This window comes from Ovis canadensis, chromosome 2, assembly GCF_042477335.2.
Source record: "Ovis canadensis isolate MfBH-ARS-UI-01 breed Bighorn chromosome 2, ARS-UI_OviCan_v2, whole genome shotgun sequence".
NCBI classification, from domain to species: domain Eukaryota; kingdom Metazoa; phylum Chordata; class Mammalia; order Artiodactyla; family Bovidae; genus Ovis; species Ovis canadensis.
In genome coordinates this window covers 208,965,453-208,974,222 of record NC_091246.1, presented here as the reverse complement: position 1 = coordinate 208,974,222, position 8,770 = coordinate 208,965,453, and positions in this window count along the sequence as shown.

Sequence of the window (8,770 nt, the reverse complement as noted above, 5' to 3'; positions counted from 1 at the left end):
TTTTCTTTAATGAATAAAAGAAGACAAATAATTAACAAGTAAATTGTAACCCTCAAGTTGGTTAAATTCCTTTTGTGATTTACTTGCTCTAACCAGGTTCTTAAAACTCAACATCCAGAAAATTAAGATCATGGCATCTGGTCCCATCACTTCATGGCAAATAGATGGGGAAAGAGTGAGAGACTTTATTTTTTTGGGCTCCAAAATCACTGCAGATGGTGACTGCAGCTGTGAAATTAAAAGACGCTTACTCCTTGGAAGAAAAGCTATGACCAATCTAGATAGCATATTCCAAACCAGAGACATTACTTTGCCAACAAAGGTCCGTCTAGTCAGAGCTAAGGCTTTTCCAGTGGTCATGTATGGATGTGAGAGATGGACTATAAAGAAAGCTGAGCGCAGAAGAATTGATGCTTTTGAACTGTGGTGTTGGAGAAGACTCTTGAGAGTCCCTTGGACTGCAAGGAGATCCAATCAGTCCATCCTAAAGGAAATCAGTCCTGAATATTCATTGGAAGGACCGATGCTAAAGCTGAAACTCCAATACTCTGGCCACTTAATGTGAAGAACAGACTCATTGGAAAAGACCCTGATGCTGAGAAACATTGAAGGTGGGAGAAGGGGACAACAGAGGATGAGATGGTTGGATGGCACCATCGACTCCATGGACATGAGTTTGAGTAAGCTCCAAGAGTTGGTGATGGACAGGGAAGCCTGGTGTGCTGTAGTCCATGGGGTCACAAAGAGTTGGACATGACTGAGTGACTGAGAGACTGAGCTGAATTCAACCAGTTTTCTTGTTTCCACCTTGAGCTATGTGTCTGTGTGATTTTAACACCAAAATGAACAGTGTAGTTGGTTGTTATTCCTGAGGAAGCTGGAAAGGCTGGATGTGTTGCAGTTCAGCGTGACATGGCGGAGCTGTTCCCTGCCCAGGACAGGCAGAGGACAGCCTAGTTTGACTTAAATGCCAAGAGGTTTCCACTTTCCTGAATCACAGCTCCTATTGACGGCCTGCTCCAGAGACTCCTGGCTACTAACCAGCAAAAAACAGACTTGAACCTGAAAGTTTCTGTAAGAAAGCTAGGAATGACTAACCCTCCTGTTCACCAACTGCAGTACACTGATCTGGACTAACCTCAGGACATTAGTCAAGGACAAATACTGACAGTGAAACAAAAATCCCCTGAACAAGCATCTTCTGTGGTCGGTTACTTCTCTATTGAGTTATGTACAACTGATCCACAGGCCAGGTGGCTGCAGGCCAGGTAGTCTGCTGTGTGGATTCAACAGGGCCCCTCCTGCCCCTTTCTCAAGTTGGCCTTGGCTCTGGCCCTAGAGTCTTGAAGAGAGTGGTGGAGGGAAAAAAAAGATTGCATTCCAAGCCAGCTGTTTCATCTCCTCCAGGCCGTGCAGGGAAAGACTCAGCCAATTCTCTAATAAAAGTTTTTAATGGCTGGGGTTTTATTAATAAGTTTTCGATTTTCGTTTTGGTACTGAGATGACTAGACAGTCATGAGCAGGTAGAAGAGTTTACATCAACTGGCCCTGAAGTGTCTATTGCAAAATTTACTGAGTGATGGTATTTGCCCCCTCTACTTCCACAAAGGTAACTACTGCAAACCGGAACCCATCCCACTGATCTAGAAAGGAAGAAATTGAAATAATTATTGGGCTGCAATGCCAATATTCATGTCGCCAACTTAGTTTTTTAAATTTTCTTGAAGATATGAGTGCAGTCAAGGTGAAAGTCCTTCAAGTTCCTGCTTCACCCTATGCCCATCCCCAGGAACCATTTTTTGGGAACCATTTTTTTGGTATCTCTTGTTATTGTCCAGTCACTAAATCATGTCCAGCTCTTTGTGACCCCATGGACTGCAGCATGCCAGGCTTCCCTGTCCTTCACCTTCTCCCAGAGTTTGCTCAATCTCTTGTCCATTGAGTCAGTGATGCTATCTTACCATCTCATCCTTTGTTGTTCCATTCTCCTCCTGCCTTCAATCTTTTCCAGCATCAGGGTCTTTTCCAATGAGTTGGCTCTTCCCATCAGATGGCCAAAGTATTGGAGCTTCAGCTTAGTCCCTCCAATGAATATTCAGGACTGATTTCCTTTAGCATTGACTGCTTTGGTCTCTTTGCTGTCCAAGGGACTCTCAAGAGTCTTCTCCAGCACCACAGTTCAAAAGCATCAATTTTTCAGCACGTAGCCTTCTTTATGGTCCAACTCTCACATCTGTACATGACTACTAAAAAAGCCATAGCTTTGAATATATGAACCTTTGTCAGCAATGTGATGTCTCTACTTTTTAATACACTGTCTAGGTCTGTCATAGCTTTTCTTCCAAGGAGCAAGGATCTTTTAAATTCATAGCTGCAGGGTGTCTCATACCCTAAGAACAAATGTCAAGAGCCATTAAAATTTTTTTTTATTAAGATAAGATATATATAACATAAAATTTACCATTCCAACCATATTCAGCTGTACAGTTTAGTGGCATTAAGTACTTTCAAACTGTTGTGCTACCATCCTTACTATCTAAGAGCCGCTATATTTTTTAAATTGAAGTATAATTGGTTTACAGTGTTGTGTCAGTTTCTGGTGTATAGCAAAGTAACTCATATATATGTGTGTGTATATATATCCTTTCATATTCTTTTCCATTATGCTTTGTCACAGGATATTGAATATATTTCCCTGTGCTATATAGTAGGGCCTTATTGTTTATCTATTTTTTATATAGTAGTTTGTAGCATGAGGCAGTTTTAAAGTGTTCTCCCTACTGTATCTCATTTATCTCATTGGCAAACACATGTTTTAGTCTAGGGCAGGCACAGCAGGTTTATGAAGACATTTAGGACAACAAAGTTAAGAAAGGTGAAGTGACTGAGCTAGGACTACCCAGCTACTGTATCTGCATGCAACGCAAGTAACTCCTTCTTTTAAAAAACATCAAAAGATGGGAGGACTTTTTTTCCTCCCATCAAATATATTTTTTCCTTTTTAAAAGAAGTCACTCCTCACTTTCTGCAAGGGAAATTCATTCCCCCCCGCCCCCCACCCAGTGCAAAAAGGATTTCAAGAATGTCCATGGTAGTAACAGTTACACACTTTCATTTAAAAAATTTGGCAATGACTTTTTTCCTCAAAGCTATTTGTAAAAATAATTACAATATACCCATTCTCAGTAGGACAGCCAGTGTGCAGACACAGATAAGCCCAGGTGAGACAGCCAAGCAGGCAAAGTGCGTATTTGGTGTTTTCCCTGGATAGGACATTGTCTCTTCCTCAAAAAGTGTCCTCAAAGTCTCACTTGGATTCCTACAAAATCCAGTTCTCGACAGACCCTGAAACAAAATGATATATTAGGAGGGTTAACACAGTTTCTTCTTTACCTTTCTTGTGATATTCTATCCAAAAGGAAAAGCAAACATGTATTTGCACTGACTTTAATTTTTGCACAAATGATTTCTATCTTTGTATACACATTTGTGTGTGTGTTCTATAATTTTTCATCTAACTTTATCATATAGCTATTTCTACATCAGTAACTTATGAACTGCCGCTGTCCTCTATTATTACTCAGTGCCTCTAAGCTAGAGTTTAACACTGCCTGGGACATAGCACATTTTACCCAGTGTTTCTGCAAACACACTGGGATTTCTCAGGAGACGAATTTGAAGAGAAAAATGGCATGTTGAACCTGAGCTTGACCCCAAGAGCCAGGCTATTTGATTCCCCCAATAGGCAGGGACAGTTAGCTAGTGAGAAAAAGGCCAGATTTTAGTAATGGGTCTCCTGCCACAGGGGTTAGGCATGTTATAAACTCTCCAAATCAGACTTTATTTTTTTTTCTACTGCCTCTTTAAAAATATTCAAAAGGAGATTAAGTCAAACAGCCCTGATAATAGTCATTCCAACAAACACCTTGAAGTGAAGTGAAAGTCACTCAGTCGTGTCCGACTGTTTGTGACCCCATGCACTATACAGTCCATGGAATTCTCCAGGCCAGAATATTGGCGTAGGTAGCTGTTCCCTTTTCCAGAGTAGCTTCACAACTGAGGGGTTGAACCCAGGTCTCCAGCATTGCAGGCAGATTCTTTACCAGCTGAGCCACCAGGGAAGTCCAAGAACACTGGAGTGGGTAGCCTATCCCTTCTCCAGCAGATCTTCCCAACCCAGGAATCAAATCGGGGTTTCCTGCAGTGCAGGTGGATTCCTTACCAACTGAGCCACCAGAAGCCCTTAGAGGTGTTGATAAAATCTATACTCACTCATATTAAACATTAACAAACTGCCCAGTGATTATGTTTCACAGAACAAAAAGAGAGGGCTATGAAGAAACAGCAAAACTGGGTGATATAGTTAACTTTTTGGTGATTTACAACATTATGATACAAACTTTCAGTTTCTGAGAGAATGAGTCACCCTTCATCTGACACAGCATGTTGTCAGGGCTCTGAATATGCCAACTCAAAATATTCCACTTTGTCCTACAGATTATTTTGAGTTGGATGCAAATGAGGATTAGCAGATACAAAAAGAAGCCTTTTGTGGTATCCCTTACCTGACTTAAAGTAGAAACTTCTGAGAAATGAAGATTGCCATGAATCCTTCTCCAGGGGAAGTCTATGACCATGAAAAAGACTAAACGTCTGCACCAACATGGACCTGCATGAACAAATTAGAAATGGGAAAGACTAGAGATCTCTTCAAGAAAATTAGAGATACCAAGGGAATATTTCATGCAAAGATGAGCTCAATAAAGGACAGAAACGGTATGGACCTAACAGCAGAAGATATTAAGAAGACGTGGCAAGAATACACAGAAGAACTATACAAAAAAATCCTAATGATGCAGATAACCACGATGGTGGGATCACTCCCCTAGAGCCAGACATCCTGGAGTCCGAAGTCAAGTGGGCCTTAGGAAGCATCACTTCAAACAAACCTGGTGGAATTCCAGCTGAGCTATTTCAAATCCTGAAAGATGATGCTGTGAAAGTGCTCTACTCCATATGCCAGCAAACTTGGAAAACTCAGCAGTGGCCACAGGACTGGAAAAAGTCAGTTTTCATTCCAATCCCGAAGAAAGGCAGTGCCAAACAATGTTCAAACTACCTCACAATTGCACTCATCTCACAGGCTAGCAAATTAATGCTCAAAATTATCCAAGCCAGGCTTTGACAGTATGTGAACCAAGAACTTCCAGATGTAAAAGCTGGATTTAGAAAAGACAGAGGAACCAGAGATCAAATTGCCAATATCCGTTGAATCATGGAAAAAGCAGGAGAGCTCCAGAAAAACATCTAATTCTGTTTCATTGACTACGCTAAAGACTTTGACTGTGTGGATCACAGCAAACTGTGGAAAATTCTTTAAGAGATGGGAATACCAGACCACCTGACTTGCCTCCTGAGAACTCTGTAGCCAGGTCAAGAAGCAACAGCTGAAACTGGACATCAAACAACAGACTGGCTCCAAATAGGGAAAGGAATACATCAAGGTTGTATATTGTCACTTGCTTATTTAACTTATACGCAGAGTACATCATGTACAATATCAAACTGGATGAAGCACAGGCTGGAATCAAGATTCCTAGGAGAAATATCAGTAACCTGATATGCAGATGACACCACCCTTATGGCAGAAAGCAAAGAAAAACTAAACAGCCTCTTGTTGAAAGTGAAAAAGGAGAGTGAAAACACTGGCTTAAAACTCAACATTCAGAAAATTAAGATCATGGCATCTGGTCCCATCACTTCATGGCAAATAGATAGGGAAACAATGGAAACAGTGACAGACTTTATATTGGGGGGCTCCAAAATCACTGCAGATGGGGACTGCAGCCATGATATTAAAAGATGATTGCTCCTTGGAAGAAAAGCCATGACTAACCTAGATAGCATATTAAAAAACAGAGACATTACTTTACCAACAATGGTCCATCTAGTCAAAGCTAATTCCAAAGAATAGCAAGAAGAGATAATAAAACCTTCCTCAGTGATCAATGCAAAGAAATAGAGGAAAACAAGAATGGGAAAGACTAGAGATCTCTTCAAGAAAATTAGAGATACTGAGGGAACATTTCATGCAAAGATGGGCTAAACAAAGGACAGAAATGGTAGGGACCTAACAGAAGCAGAAGATATTAAGAAGAGGTGGCAGGAATAAACAGAAGAAATGTACAAAACAGATCTTCACTCTCCAGATAATCATGATGGTGTGATTCATAACCTAGAGCCAGACATCCTGGAATGTGAAGTCAAGTGGGCCTTAGAAAGCATCACTACGGACAAAGCTAGTGGAGGTGATGGAATTCCAGTAGAGCTCTTTCAAATCCTGAAAGATGATGCTGTGAAAGTACTACACTCAATATGCCAGCAAATCTGGAAAACTCAACAGTGGCCTCAGGACTGGAAAAGGTCAGTGTTCATTCCAATCCCAAAGAAAGGCAATGCCAAAGAATGCTCAAACTACCGCACAATTGCACTCATCTCACACGCTAGGAAAGTAATATTCGAAATTCTGCAAGCCAGGCTTCAACAATACATGAACTGTTAATTTCCAGATGGTTTTAGAAAAGGCAGAGGAACCAGAGATCAAATTGCCAACATCCGCTGGATCATGGAAAAAGCAAAAGAGTTCCAGAAAAAACATCTATTTCTGCTTTATTGACTATGCCAAAGCCTTTGACTGTGTGGACAACAATGAACTGTGGAAAATTCTGAAAGAGATAGGAATAACAGACCACCTGACCTGCCTCTTGAGAAACCTATATGCAAGTCAGGAAGCAACAGTTAGAACTGGACAGGGAACAACAGACTGGTTCCAAATGGGAAAAGGAGTACATCAAGGCTATATATTGTCACCCTGCTTATTTAACTTCTATGCAGAGTACATCATGAGAAACGCTGGACTGGAAGAAACACAAGCTGGAATCAAGATTGCTAGGAGAAATATCAATAACCTCAGATATGCAGATGACACCACCCTTATGGCAGAAAGTGAAAAGGAACTAAAAAGCCTCTTGATGAAAGTGAAAGAGGAGAGCGAAAAAGTTGACTTAAAGCTCAACATTCAGAAAATGAAGATCATGGCATCTGGTCCCATCACTTCATGGGAAATAGATGGGGAAACAGTGGAAACAGTGTCAGACTTTATTTTTTGGGGCTCCAAAATCGGTGCAGATGGTGATTTCAACCATGAAATTAAAAGACGCCTACTCCTTGGAAAGAAAGTTATGACCAACCTAGATAGCATATTGAAAAGCAGAGACATTACTTTGCCAACAAAGGTCCGTCTAGTCAAGGCTATCGTTTTTCCAGTAGTCATGTATGGATGTGAGAGTTGGACTGTGAAGAAAGCTGAGTGCTGAAGAATTGATGCTTTTGAACTGTGGTGTTGGAGAAGACTCTTGAGAGTCCCTTGGACTGCAAGGAGATCCAACCAGTCCATTCTGAAGGAGATCAGTCCTGGGTATTCTTTGGAAGAAATGATGCTATAGCTGAAACTCCAGTACTTTGGCCACCTCATGCGAACAGCTGACTCATTGGAAAAGACTCTGATGCTGGGAGGGATTGAGGGCAGGAGGAGAAGGGGATGACAGAGGATGAGATGGGTGGATGGCATCACTGACTCAATGGACGTGAGTCTGAATGAACTCCGGGAGTTGGTGATGGACAGGGAGGCCTGGCATGCTGCGATTCATGGGATCACAAAGAGTCGGACATGACTGAGCGACTGAACTGAACTGAGTCAAAGCTATGGTTTTTCCAGTAGTCATGTATGGATGTGAGAACTGGACCATAAAGAAAGCTGAGGGCTGAAGAATTGATGCTTTTGAACTGTGGTGTTGGAGAAGACTCTTGAGAATCCCTCGGACTGCTAGGAGATACAACCAACCCATCCTAAAGGAAATATGTCCTGAATATTCATTGGAAGGACTGATGCTGAAGCTGAAACTCCAATACTTCGGTCACCTGATGCGAAGAACTGACTCACTGGAGAAGACTCTGATGCTGGGAAATAATGAAGGCAGGATGAGACGGGGACAACAAAGGATGAGATGGTGGGATGGCATCACCAACTCGACAGACATAAGTTTAAGCAAGCTCCAGGAGTTGGTGTTGAAGACGGAAGCCTGGCGTGCTGCATCCATGGGGTCACAAAGAGTCAGACACGACTAAGTGACTGAACTGAACTGAAAGTATCACACTTGGAAACCTAAAGCCCTTTAGGGTTGTAACTTCTGTGCATATTTATTGTTCTTTGATAAGATACTATACAAACTCAAATTCTAACCACCCTTTCAGTGCCCCATCCTGAGAGTTCTCGCACTTGATGTGGTTTGCATGCATGATAAACTGTTTTTCTCTTGTATTTCTGTTTTTGGTCAGTCTAATTTTCAGGGTCTCAGGCAAAGAGCTTAATGGGGTAGAGAGAAAAAGGTTTTCCTCCTCTACAGAGCCAAGGGTTATCCCAGTGACAGAGCACAGGAGGGGCAAATTATTGCCAGGCCCATGGTCTCTTCTCATTTCTCACTCTCTTTTGTGCAAGGGTGATGAGTGAACTTTTCCTGGTGGCTCAGAATTTCAGCTGAATCTCCACTGTTAAGGACAACTGTATCCCCATATATTAAAGAGGAAAGGCTAGCCACATTCTGGTGGGAGTAATAAAAGACAGTGGATTAATCATAGCTTTTACTTTGTACTTTTGGTGCTTTGATGTTTTGAGGCCTTGCTCATCCTGAGAGAATGCCCTCCCCAGGGG